Consider the following 12,603-nt stretch of genomic DNA (forward strand, 5'->3'; position numbering starts at 1 on the left):
GTCATAGTGAAAAATGTCACCTTTTTATTTCTTATATTGCCGTTTTATGCTGCCAAAGTGTGTTTTACAAGAATTATTGATTCTAGCCTCACTGAGAATAGAATCCTGTTTCACTTTTGATTTGACTTTTTTTGTTGGACATGGAATGAGATTTTGCTGTTTGACATTTTGTACTCAATGCATCAAATCAAACTGATTCTGCTGTGGTATGAAAGTCCTTCATTTGCTATCAGGTTTCAACTTATGCAGCATTAATTCTGATTTAGAGGTGGTTGTCTGGAGTGTAATATATTACTAGCTTAATGATATCAAAGACTATGTTAAAATACTTTGTTGATTGTAGCATTGCAACATTCTGCAGTTATTTTTACTTCCGATATGTTTTGTGACATTTCATTATCTTAAAAGCACCACAGTCATTCTTGATAATTTGACATTTTTGTGCTAAATAAAAATTGCCTAATAATTTTAATTAGGTGAAATAAATAGTTCTGTGAAGTATTAAAAATGGAGAACACGTCAGAACAATGTTATCAATAGGCAAAAATGTTTTATTCAAAACTGCTTATTTTAAATAATCCATTGTTCTGACATGTTCTCTCTGGTTTGACAATAGTGCAAGAGAAAATCACACCTTACAAGTTTTTAATATTTCATTTTGCTACTGTACATTCATAATACATATTAATTTTACCAGAGTAGTATTTGTAGGTGGTTGATTTGATTTTCTTCTGCCATTTGTTTAATGCCCATACAGATAACCTTGAATGAATTAGAGAGCATGAGCTTTTCAGGAGAAGCTAGAAAAACTTGGGTTGTTTTCTCTGAAGAGGCGGATGCAGAGGGGAGATTTGATTGATTTCTATAAAGGTATGTGGAGTTGCCGGTGTTAGACTGGCGTGGACAAGGTCAAAAGTCACACAACACCAGGTTATAGTCCTGCAGGTTTATTTAAAATCACAAGCTTTTGGAGCTCTGCCCTATTGTCAGGTGAAGTGAAGAGATCACCCAGGCACAAACTTCATAATCAGGAGAGATCAAAAGATCGTACAGATGTGAGTGGAATGTTGACAGGCTGAATAATGTGTCGCTGCAGGTGATCAAGAGTGTCAGATGGTATGAGTAAAGTGTCAATAGTTGAATAACGAGTGAAGGGATGACCTATAATCTGATTAATTGAGGCAGAGAGATAATTACAAAAAATTAAAAGTAAGGTGGTGCTGCAGGCAAACCAAATGACTGGAATAACATGTTAGGTATAAGATTTGTATGTCAAGGGTCTATCCAAAGTAACAATTACCCTGTAATCCAAAACTGTAAAACTAGTGAAGGTAATAAGGTCATTAGTTATCATGGTGATTGTGTCAAAACAGGATAGTAAGGAAGATTTTACAATATGGTGGGGTCAAATGTAACATGACATGAACCCAAGACCACGTTTGAGTCTGTCTTCATGGGTGTGGAACTTGGCTATCGGTTTCTGCTCTGTGACTCTGTGTTGTGTATCCCAAATGCCACCTTGGAAGATGCTTACCCGAAGATTGTCCATGACCGCTTAAGTGTTTGCTGACTGGGAGGGAAAATTGTTGTCAGTCGATTGTTCTGCAGTGTCCATTCATCCGTTGTCTTAACATCTGCCTAGTCTCACCAATATAGCATACCTTGGGGCTTCCTTGCCTGTAGCATATGAGATAGACAGAATTGGCCAAGATACATGAGTATCTGCCATGAATGTGGTGGGTGGTGTTTCCACCAGTAAGGGTAGTATACATGACAGGAAAGTTCCGTCCCAGTCAGGGCACACTTCAGCGGTCAAGGACATTCAGCCTCCAATCTTTGGATAAATGTCCTTCAAGGCAGCCTTTAAGATTCACAACAACTTAAAATCGCCGAGCAGAAACTGATAGCCAAGTGCTGTACTCATGAAGGTGGCCTCAACTGTGATCTTCAGTTCATATTGCTCTTTGTGTGACCCCACCATACTGTTCTGTAAGATCTTCCTTACTATTTTGTTTTGACATGATCACATTGATAACTTGTTGAGCTCCCTCTGCCATAATTTGTTTGTACAGTTTTAGATTACTTGTTGCTTTGGTTAAACCCTTGATCTGTGACTCCTATACCTAATAATAGATTATTCCAGCCATTTGGTTTGTCTGCAGCACCACCTTGTTTTTAATTTTTTGTAATTATCTTTCTGCCTTAATTAATCAGATTATAGGTTATCCCTTCACTTGTTATTCAGTTGTTGACACTTTACTCACACCATCTGACACTTTTGATCACCTGCAGAGACATATTAATCGGCCTGTCGACACTCCACTCACATCATTTGTATGATCTTTTGATCTTTCTGATTATAATTTCTGTGCATAGGTGCTCTCTTCATCTGACAAAAGGGCAGAACTCCGAAAGCTTGCAATTCCAAATAAACCTCTTGGACTATAACCTGGTGTCATGTGACTTTTGACCTTATAAAATTGAGATGTGTAGATAGGATTAACAGCCAGAATCTTTTTCCCAGAGTTGAAATGTCATTTGAAGTGAGGGGGAAAAGTTCAATAGAGATGTGAGGGCAAGTTCTTTTACACGGTGGTAGGAATCTGGAAATTGTTGCCAGTGGTGGTGGTGGAAGCAGATATGTTAGGAATTTTTCAGTCTTTTAGATAAGCACATGAACGTGCAAGGAATGGAGGGATATGGACCGGGGGATTAGTTTGATATGGCATCGTGTTTGATGCAAAGTTGTAGGCCAAAAGGCCAATTCCTGTGCTGTATGATTCTGTGTTTTATGAGACAGATGGTAGAACCCCTTGGGCTACGATACTTCTATCATTAGCGATTTTGCTTATCTTTTATGTTTGCTTATATTGTCTCTTACTGGTTTGAATTTACTTTTTTATTCCTAGAATCACAAAAATTTACAGTATAGAAGGAGGCCATTTGTCCCACTGTCTGTATTGGCTCCTGAAAGACCTTCCCAGCTTGTCCCATTCTCCAGGTTTATCTCCATAGCCCTTTTAAATTTCAAATATTAATCCAGTTCTTTTTTTTGAAGCCTCCTATTGAACCAGCCTCCACCACTCTCCCAGGCAACACATTCCAAATCCTAACAACTCTGAATAAAGATATTTTTCTTCATTTCCCTCCAAGCTGTCATGCTGATAATCTTGAAATTGTGACCCGTAATTATTGAGATACCAAACAGTGGAAACAAGATATCCTTCTTTATCCTCTCAGAATTGTGAACAATTTTGACCACTTTAATTAGATCTTAACCTTCTCTGCTCCAAAGAGAATAAGCCAATTTCTAAAATACAGGGAGAATGTTTCCTCTGGCTAGAGATTCCAGACTAAGTCATAGTCTCAGAATAAGGTTAAAAATCACACAACACCAGGTTATAGTCCAACAGGTTTAATTGGAAGCACACTAGCTTTCGGACCACCGCTCATTCATCAGGTGACTATCACCTGATGAAGGAGCGTCGCTCCGAAAGCTAGTGTGCTTCCAATTAAACCTGTTGGACTATAACCTCGTGTTCTCAGAATAAGAGGTGAGGACACACTTAGGATTGAGATGAGGTTTTTTTATTCAAAAGGTTGTGGATCATTCGAAATGTCTGTTCCAGAGTATTTGAATGAAATTAGCATGCTAATATCCAGGAATTAAAGGTGACAAAACAAACAGTTGTTGTGAACTAACTAATTAGTTATGGTCTGTCTTTTGCTTAATATCACTTGTTTATTATTATTTTCCAATTTAAGGTTTAGCTTTTCCAAAAAAAATTTTTTCTCTTTAACAAAAATTCAAATACAGTGCAATTTAACTTACTTTGTAAACTCTGGAATAACTCATTAAATAAACTCCAGACATAAAAAGAGAGGTAGTCAGAAGTTACCAAATGGAGCCAGCAGTTTAGGAACTGTGCAGCACAAATATCCACACAGTGATTCACAACACTGTATGGTGTTCTAAGGCTTTACTGAAGTTGTGAACTGTGTTGAGTTTAAAAAAAATGTTATACTGCCCTGTCCTGATGGGTAGAGGAAGAAAAGACTGTGGGAGAAAAAAAAGTGAAGAGAAAAGTTGTCTCGGCATCATTACCATCCCTTAGCATTTAGTTACAGAAGCAGTACTGACTTAGGAAAAGTTAATCTGCTTGGGCCTCAGTACCAAACTGGGGTAGTTAAACAATTCTTGCTGCAGGGAAACCTTTCCTGTTTTAAACTCAGGCTTTCATCGAATCTTATTTTTTTCTGGAGTGGGTGTTGGCTGATCCACATGAATCATTTCAGTGTTCTGGCTTTAGTGCTCGGCTTCGTTCTCTATGCTCCCTAGTGGTAGAAATTAAGCACCACAGACCAAATTCATTCTGGCATCAGACTTCGAATGTGGAGTTATCAAACTGTCTGCGTACTGACTAAAGGATTAGTGGCAGGTCTTAATGTATACCTGTGCTACGCTGAAGGTTGCTTGATTTGAAGACTTTTGGCTGTCAGTAAGTACCGTACAATGTGAAACTGAACGTTAACCTAGAAATGTTGTCAATTCGATCTAACATGTACACTATTACTAGCTTATCAAACCTCAGTTAAGTTGGTGGCTGGACTGCTCCTTTGGGCCCCTGGTATCCCTGGGCTAGGAAAGGGAAAGGTTTAAACTGTATTTCTGATTGCTGTTCAATCACTTCTGCTAAAAAATATGCATTTGGGATTGTTGGCTGCGACAGCATTTGTGCTGTTAGTGACACTCCCCCACCCATGTCCACTGGTTTTCGATTGTAACTTATACTTGGTTGAAGCATGTTTGCTTGGGGTTCTGGGAGCATTGGATACCCGAACGCTGGAATGAATGTTTTTCATAATAATTTGTGATAGTTAATCTTGGTTAAGTTACATAAATGCAGATGTTTGAAAATACACATTCCTCATTTGGAAGTGAACTTTCTCAGGATTTCTTTCTTTGGTATGGGTTTCTTTGTGTTTTTGTTTAATATCTTACAAATTATGAAAATGTACTGCAGTATTTGCAGTTTGAAATTTATGTGCTGGATAGATAGAAGTCTGCTAAACTGACCCTTGCTATTGCCTTTGCCTTCTTAACCCAACCACTTCTGAATTCCTCAGTCTCCAGGATTTAATGTCATGTGCAGTTCACCCATGGCAAAGCACTGCCGGCTGGAAGTCTCCTGAGTACTTAGTTCAGTAAAATCTTGCTGGTCACAGCATTTTGATTGCTAATTGTGAAATTCCAGTTTATTCAGCAGAATAAGGGCTTGATCAGTGCAGAACATGGTGGCGTTTGTGAAATGTCCTGTATGAGAGTAGAACTAATTTGGCCATTAATCCCATGATATATTGGCTACAGGGAGCATATTCCCCATGCCCGTCCAACAACAAAATGAATCCAGTTAATGGAAGTGTGATCTGTTGGTGGGAATGTGCATGGGCAAGGGTTCTGGTAATCTTGATTTTGACCATGTCCATATTTGCAGAACTCAAAATTAGGACATAACAAAGTATAAGACTGTAAAAAATACGAACAGGAGTAGGCTGGTTGGCTCCTCTAGCCGTTCAGTGTTCAGCATTCAGCAGGGTTCTTGCATCTACTTTTCTGCCATTTCTCTGTAATGCTTGAGTCTATCTATCTCAGCCGTAAATATGCACAAGGACTGTGCCCCCACTTCTCTCTGTGCCAACAAGTTCTAAACATGCTCAACCTCCTGAGAGAAGTAATCTCTTCTTATCTCAGTCTTAAATTAATGCCTCTTTATTCTTAGACTATGCCCTCTAGTCCTAGACTCTCCCATGAGGGGTATTATCCACTTGGCATTTACCCTGTCAAGTCCTTTAAGAATTATATATGTTTCGATGAGATCACCCCTCATCCTTCTAAACTGCAGTGAGTAGAGTCCTCACCTATTTATTAGTCTTTGCTTATAAAGCAGTCCTCCATATAGAGGATCATTTGAATGAGCATTTTCTGAACTATATCCAGTGAAATATTTCCCCTTAAATAAGGGGACCAAAACTGCTCACAGTTTTCCACATGCTCAGTAAGACTTCTGTAAACCAATCCATTGTGAAGGATGAGATTCTGAATACTTGGAAGAGTATTGTAAAATAGGGAAAAGTCAGCATGGTTTCATCAAGGGGCGGTCATGCCTGACAAATCTGCTGGAAGTTTTTGAAGAAGTATTTAGTAGGTTAGATCAAGGAGAGCCAATGGATGTTATCTACCTGGTCTTCCACGAGGTGCCACAAGGAGGCTACTGAGTAAGATAAGGGCCCGTGCTGTGAGAGGCAAGGTTCTAGCTTGGATAGAAATTTGACTAACTGGCAGAAAGCAGAGAGTGGGGATAAAAGGGCCCTCAGTATGGAAGCCGGTGACAAGTGGTTTTCTACAAGGCTCATTGTTGGGGCCACAACTTTTCATTTTATACACTTATGATCTAGATGAAGGAACTGAGGGCATTCTGGTGAAGTTTGCAGCTGGTACATAGACAGATAGAGGGACAGGTAGCATTGTGGATGCGAGGAGTTTGCAGAAGGATTTGGACAGGTTTGGAGAATGGACAAAGAAGTGGCAAATGCAGTGCAACTTGGGAAAGCGTAAGGTCATGCATTTTGGTGGGAAGAATAGCGGGAGAGACTATCTTTGAAATGGGGAGAAAATTCAGAAGTCTGAACTCTAAAGAGACTTGGGAGTTCCCGTCCAGGATTCTGTCAAGGTAAACTTGCAGGTTCAGTCTGTAGCTGGGAAGGCAAATGCAATGATGGTATTTATTTTGAGAGGACTTAAATATAAAAGCAGGAATATACTGCTGAGGCTCGAGAAGGCTGTGGTCAGACCATGTTTGGAGTATTGTGCACAGTTTTGGGCACCATATCTGAGGAAGGATGTACTGGGCTTGAAGTGTGTTCAGAGGACGTTCATGAGAATGGTCCCAGGAATGAAAAGCTTAAAATATGAGGAATGTTTAAGGATTCTTGGTCTGTACTGACTGGAGTTTAGATGAATGCGGGGTGTCTAATTGAAACATACAGAATACTGAATGGCCTGGGCGGAGTGGATGTTGGGAAGATGTCTCCATTGGTAGGGGGAGACTAGGACTCGAAGGCACAGCCTTAGAGGAAAGGGAAAACCTTTTAAAATGGAGATAAGGAGCAACATCTTTAGCCAGACAGTGATGAATCTGTGGAATTCATTACCTCACTTTGAGCTAGCTGTGATTACAGATACTGGTCAGATCAGTTTAATCTTTGATTTTGTTCCTTGATCTAAATGAGCAAATTTATGATGTCTCACTTACATTTGACTGAGCTCGACTGACAGTGTGATTGAATAGTGAAGTTCTTTCTTTAGGTCTTTGAACAAGAAAGTAAATGAAGAGATGGTGGAGAATGATTTCAAATTATCTTTCCCTCATTTTTCTTTGTGGTGTATTGTCAATGACGATTCTCATTTTGGCAACAGTTCTGTTAAGGTAACAAAATGTTGATGTCCTGCAGATTGAAACTGATTTCCATTTTCACTGCTGACTTCCACTTTCTGACCAGTCCCAGCTCTTCAAATGTCTTAGGCCTGGGAGTGGGCAGCTCCCTAATTGGTGCTGGTTCAGTCATCTCTATTAATTAATCAGAGGAAAAGAGCTGTTAGCTGTTCCCTACAGGCCTGGAAGGTTCAAACAGCTGCAGCTGTAGCTTCTGCATTTAAACTTGGAGCATAGATGGTAGGCATGGAGGGAGAGAAGTGAATTGCTATGGTAGCATTGACAGTAAAAGGTGTGCACCTTGCAGGGAGTTTGGCAAATGGATACATTTGGCAAGGAAGGAAATGGTGGGTACTCAATAATAGACTAGGCTGGTAAGTGAACAACAGAAAGGGAAGTTGCGCGTTGCTGGGAAATATCTGCTATGGATTTTGTATTTTTGGTTGAGTTTGAAGTTCTTTTGTATGTTAACTATATTGAATTTTCTTTAGTCGACAAAGAGGAAGCCTGCATTTGTTACAATGATAAATGCTTGCTGCTTGGGTTAGTTAGAGCTTCAGAACTCAAAGTTGGGCAATGTTTAGAGCTATTTGAAGAAGTACATTTCAGTGTGTAACTTTCTGTCTTTGCCTAGTATGCACTTTTTGCATGGGGACCTTTTAGTTGTGATGCACGCTGGCTCAGAGCTTGTTTTTAATTTCTTAGTAAGAAACCTGTGTGAAAGTTTTGATTTGTAAAGTTTAAGTTGGAAAATATCTTGTAATTAAAACCAGGCATTGATCGGCTGTATTAGAGAACACCGACATATTGTGAAAAGTATTGAGGCTCAGTAATATTTGACTCAATAAAACAAATTGAAGATAACACAGTGAAATTGAATGTACAAGATAAATTAAAACATGGATGCTACCATAATAAGTGATATAATGTGTATGTTTCCCAGCACAAACTTCGCTGAAATTTGTGGCAGTTGATTTGAAATTTGAAAAAAAAATCAAATATGACTGCCTCAGAGATTCATCATGTAATGAAATGAGAACACTTTTTTGGGAAACTGTATGTTCCTTAGTTGCTAACCAGGCTTACCCCTTTAATACGGCCCCACTGTTGTGGTCACATTTTTTATTTTTCCTTTTTTCCCAAAATTATTTCAATCTCCTAACTAAAGATTAAACTCTTAAATTACAGAAACTGCTGGGATTTAATGTTAGCTGTGTAGTTTTGACGTTTGCAAGACACAGTATACGTTGAGTTAGAGAAGCTAGAGAAGTGATTGCTGGGCCTCTTGCTGAGATATTTGTATCATCGATAGTCACAGGTGAGGTGCCGGAAGACTGGAGGTTGGCAAATGTGGTGCCACTGTTTAAGAAGGGTGGTAAAGACAAGCCAGAAAACTATAGACCGGTGAGCCTGAGCTCAGTGGTGGGCAAATTGTTGGAGGGAATCCTGAGGGACAGGACGTACATGTATTTGGAAAGGCAAGGACTGATTAGGGATAGTCAACATGGATTTGTGTGTGAGAAATCATGTCTCACAAACTTGATTGAGTTTTTTGAAGAAGGTTGATGAGAGCAGAGCAGTAGATGTGATCTGTATGGACTTCAGTAAGGCGCTCGACAAGGTTCCCCATGGGAGACTGGTTAGCAAGGTTAGATCTCATGGAATACAGGGAGAACTAGCCATTTGGATGCAGAACTGGCTCAAAGGTAGAAGGCAGAGGGTGGTGGTGGAGGGTTGTTTTTCAGACTGGAGGCTTGTGACCAGTGGAGTGCCACAAGGATCGGTGCTGGGCCCTCTACCTTTTGTCATTTACATAACTGATTTGGATGCGCGCATAAGAGGTACAGTTAGTAAGTTTGCAGATGACACTAAAATTGGAGGTGTAGTGGACAGCGAAGTGGGTTACCTCAGATTACAACAGGATCTTGACCAGATGGGCCAATGGGCTGAGAAGTGGCAGATGGGGTTTAATTCAGATAAATGCGAGGTGCTGTATTTTGGGAAAGCAAATCTTAGCAGGACTTATACACTTAATGGTAAGGTCCTAGGGAAAGTTGCTGAACAAAGAGACCTTGGAGTGCAGGTTCATAGCTCCTTGAAAGTGGAGTTGCAGGTAGATAGGATAGTGAAGAAGGCGTTTGGTATGCTTTCTTTTATTGGTCAGAGTATTGAGTACAGGAGTAGGGAGGTCATGTTGCGGCTGTACAGGACATTGGTTAGGCCACTGTTGGAATATTGTGTGCAATTCTGCTCGCCTTCCTATTGGAAAGGTGTTGTGAAACTTGAAAGGGTTCAGAAAAGATTGACAAGGATGTTGCCAGGGTTGGAGGATTTGAGCTATAGGGCGAGGCTGAACAGGCTTGGGGCTGTTTTCCCTGGAGCGTCAGAGGCTGAGGGGTGACCTTATAGAGGTTTACAAAATTATGAGGGGCATGGATAAGATAAATAGACAAAGTCTCTTCCCTGGTGTCAGGGAGTCCAGAACTAGAGGGCATAGGTTTAGGGTGAGAGGGGAAAGATATAAAAAAGACCTAAGGGGCAACTTTTTCACACCGAGGGTGGTATGTGTATGGAATGAGCTGCCAGAGGATGTGGTGGAGGCTGGTACAATTGCAACATTTAAGAGGCATTTGGATGGGTATGTGAATAGGAAGGGTTTGGAGGGATATGGGGATACGGGCCGGGTGCTGGCAGGTGGGACTAGATTGGGTTGGGATATCTGGTCGGCGTGGACAGGTTGGACTGAAGAGTCTGTTTCCATGCTGCACATCTCTGTGACTTGCTTTGAAATATATTTTTTCTCTATTAATGTATGCAATGAATAGGGATCTGTGACCTTGGAGTGTAGCATTCCCCTTTTCTGGTAACTATTTGCTGTTTTGTTAGAGATTGTGTGATGTGTTAAAGGGCCATTATGCAGTGTCCCATTATTTACTGGACTGCTGCCAGTACTAAGTAAGTTCCCCCTTTTACTTGGTGATTTGACATGATGTGTGTTTTGGTTCCCAGCGGCCAAAGGTCACCATTATTTATGATCGGCGTGCATTTCAGGGCATGATGTTGCAGTTTCTCCAGCTCAGGCTTTCAAGCAGATCCTGTGATTCTGGCTTTTTGAGCTGAATGACGTGGCTCAAGTTTCAGTGTTTAGGGAGTGAGGTGGGGGAAAGAGGAACAGGAAAGTCCTTATCTTAATTTATTGCAAATTGCTGATTGTAACAGCTGTCGATGTTTTGGTTTAGGATTAATTCACTGCATCCACCTTTCCAAGCCCTGAATCCCACAGTTTCAAACTGGAAAATATGATGAATAGGAGGTATCAGTGTGAACACACTCAGATAGCTGCTACTTAAAGGACTGGGTAGTCTAGGCTGAGGAGCTCCCAGGTGGACTGTGGGCCTAATTTTAATGCATTCGCTATTCCAGCACAGTTACATCAATAGGTATATTTCTGGATTGGTGGGGGGGGGGCAATCCACAACAAATATACTTAAAAATTAATACAGTAATCTGTTTTATGGGGCTGTCTTAAATTCACTATTTCCAGTTATGACTGCTAGTATCAAATCTATAATTGTCAATGTTTCACTCTATTGTTTATACATCAAACCATGTTGTCCACCCTTGATTCATAGTATACTTTAGGAATTATGGAGTTATGCTGACATCCTTAGCGTAAAATTGTTGGGAGAAATAACAATATAATAATTTTATTTAATCAGTTAACCTAATATATCTAATAAGGGGTGGCACAGTGGGTCAGTAGTTAGCACTGTTGCCTCACAGCCCCAGGGACTTGGGTTTGATTCCAGCCTTGACTGGTAGTCATAGAGTCATACAGCATGGAAACAGACCCTTCGGTCCAACCAGCCCACACTGAACATAATCACAAACTAAACAATCCCACTGGCCCATATCCCTCCAAACCTGTCATATTCATATATCCATCCAAATATCTTTTAAACGTTGTAATTGTCCCCACATTACCACTTCTTCAGGAAGTTCATCCCACACATGGACTACCCTCTGTGTAAAGAAAATTGCCTCTGAAGTCTTTTTTAAATCTCTCTCCTCTCATCTTCAAAATGTGCCCCATAGTCTTGAAATTCCCCATATTAGGGAAAGGACAACTACCATCAACTCTCTACCTCTCATTATTTTATAAACTTTCATTGGGTCACCTCTCAACCTCCTACATTCCAGTGAACTTCCCCAATGTCCGTGAGGTTTCCTTTGGGTTTCCTCCACAGTCCAAAGATGTGCAGGTAGATGGATTAGCCATGGGAAGTGCAGGGTTACAAGGAAAGAAAGAGAGTTGGGTCTGTGTGGGAGGGGCAGTGTGGACTTGATGGGCTGAATAGCCTGCTTTCACAATGTAGGGATTCTCTGAAGTATTTTGAGGTACAGGCAGTCATTTGTAGTTGTGATGATTCTACAATACAAAAACAAAACATTGGAGAAACTCAGCAGATCTGGTAACATCTGTGAGGCGAGAAACAAAGTTCACTTTTGAGTTGTACATGATTCTTCACAGACTTTCAAGTCATATTCAAGTGAAACATCAATTCTGTTTCTCCCCGATTTGTTGAGTATTTCCCACATTTCTGTTTTTATTAAATTTCCAGCTTCACCCAGAGGTAAAAGAAAAAAACTTGTGTGTGCATAGCATCTTGCACAACATTTGGATATCTCAGTGCTTTTTCCCTTATATTGTGGGAATATGGCAACCAAATTGTGCAAAACATGATACTTCACTGCTATGTGTGTTATGTGAGCAGGTAATCTGTACAGGATACGGAGAGAAATTCCTGTATTTTTCCTTTTATTTGTATCATAGGATCTTTTATCTTCACCGAAGAGGGTAGGTAATGCCTCAGTTCATTGTCCAAAAGATCATAAACCTGACAGCGCAGCACTCTTCAGTTCTACAGTAGAAGTGCTGGCCTGAATTCTGCATTGAATCAGTATTCCCAATCATTCAATGTGAGAAGATGGATATGATGCATTTTAAAAACAATACTGGGATTAATCCAGTCTCAGTCATAAAATATATTTGTAGGAACTTGAAAGGGTTCAGAAGAGCTTTGCAAGGATGTTGCCAGTGTTGGAAGGT

At 40.2% G+C, this 12,603-nt stretch overlaps 1 protein-coding gene across 12 annotated transcripts in view; it reads left to right on the top strand.

The window, feature by feature from the left end:
• Window positions 1-12,603, top strand: part of LOC140483389 (utrophin-like) — a 737,248-nt gene that overhangs the window by 18,510 nt on the left and 706,135 nt on the right. Inside the window, exon 1 of one of the 12 annotated variants that reach the window (XM_072581628.1) lies at window positions 4,375-4,499. The exons of 10 other annotated variants lie outside the window; for them this stretch is intronic. The gene's annotated coding sequence lies outside the window, so the exon portion shown is untranslated. Of the gene's footprint in view, window positions 1-4,374; window positions 4,500-12,603 lie in introns of those variants that run through there. One more of the 12 variants, XM_072581627.1, reaches the window with a different exon arrangement.

Source organism: Chiloscyllium punctatum, chromosome 11 (assembly GCF_047496795.1).
Source record: "Chiloscyllium punctatum isolate Juve2018m chromosome 11, sChiPun1.3, whole genome shotgun sequence".
Taxonomy (NCBI): Eukaryota; Metazoa; Chordata; class Chondrichthyes; order Orectolobiformes; family Hemiscylliidae; genus Chiloscyllium; species Chiloscyllium punctatum.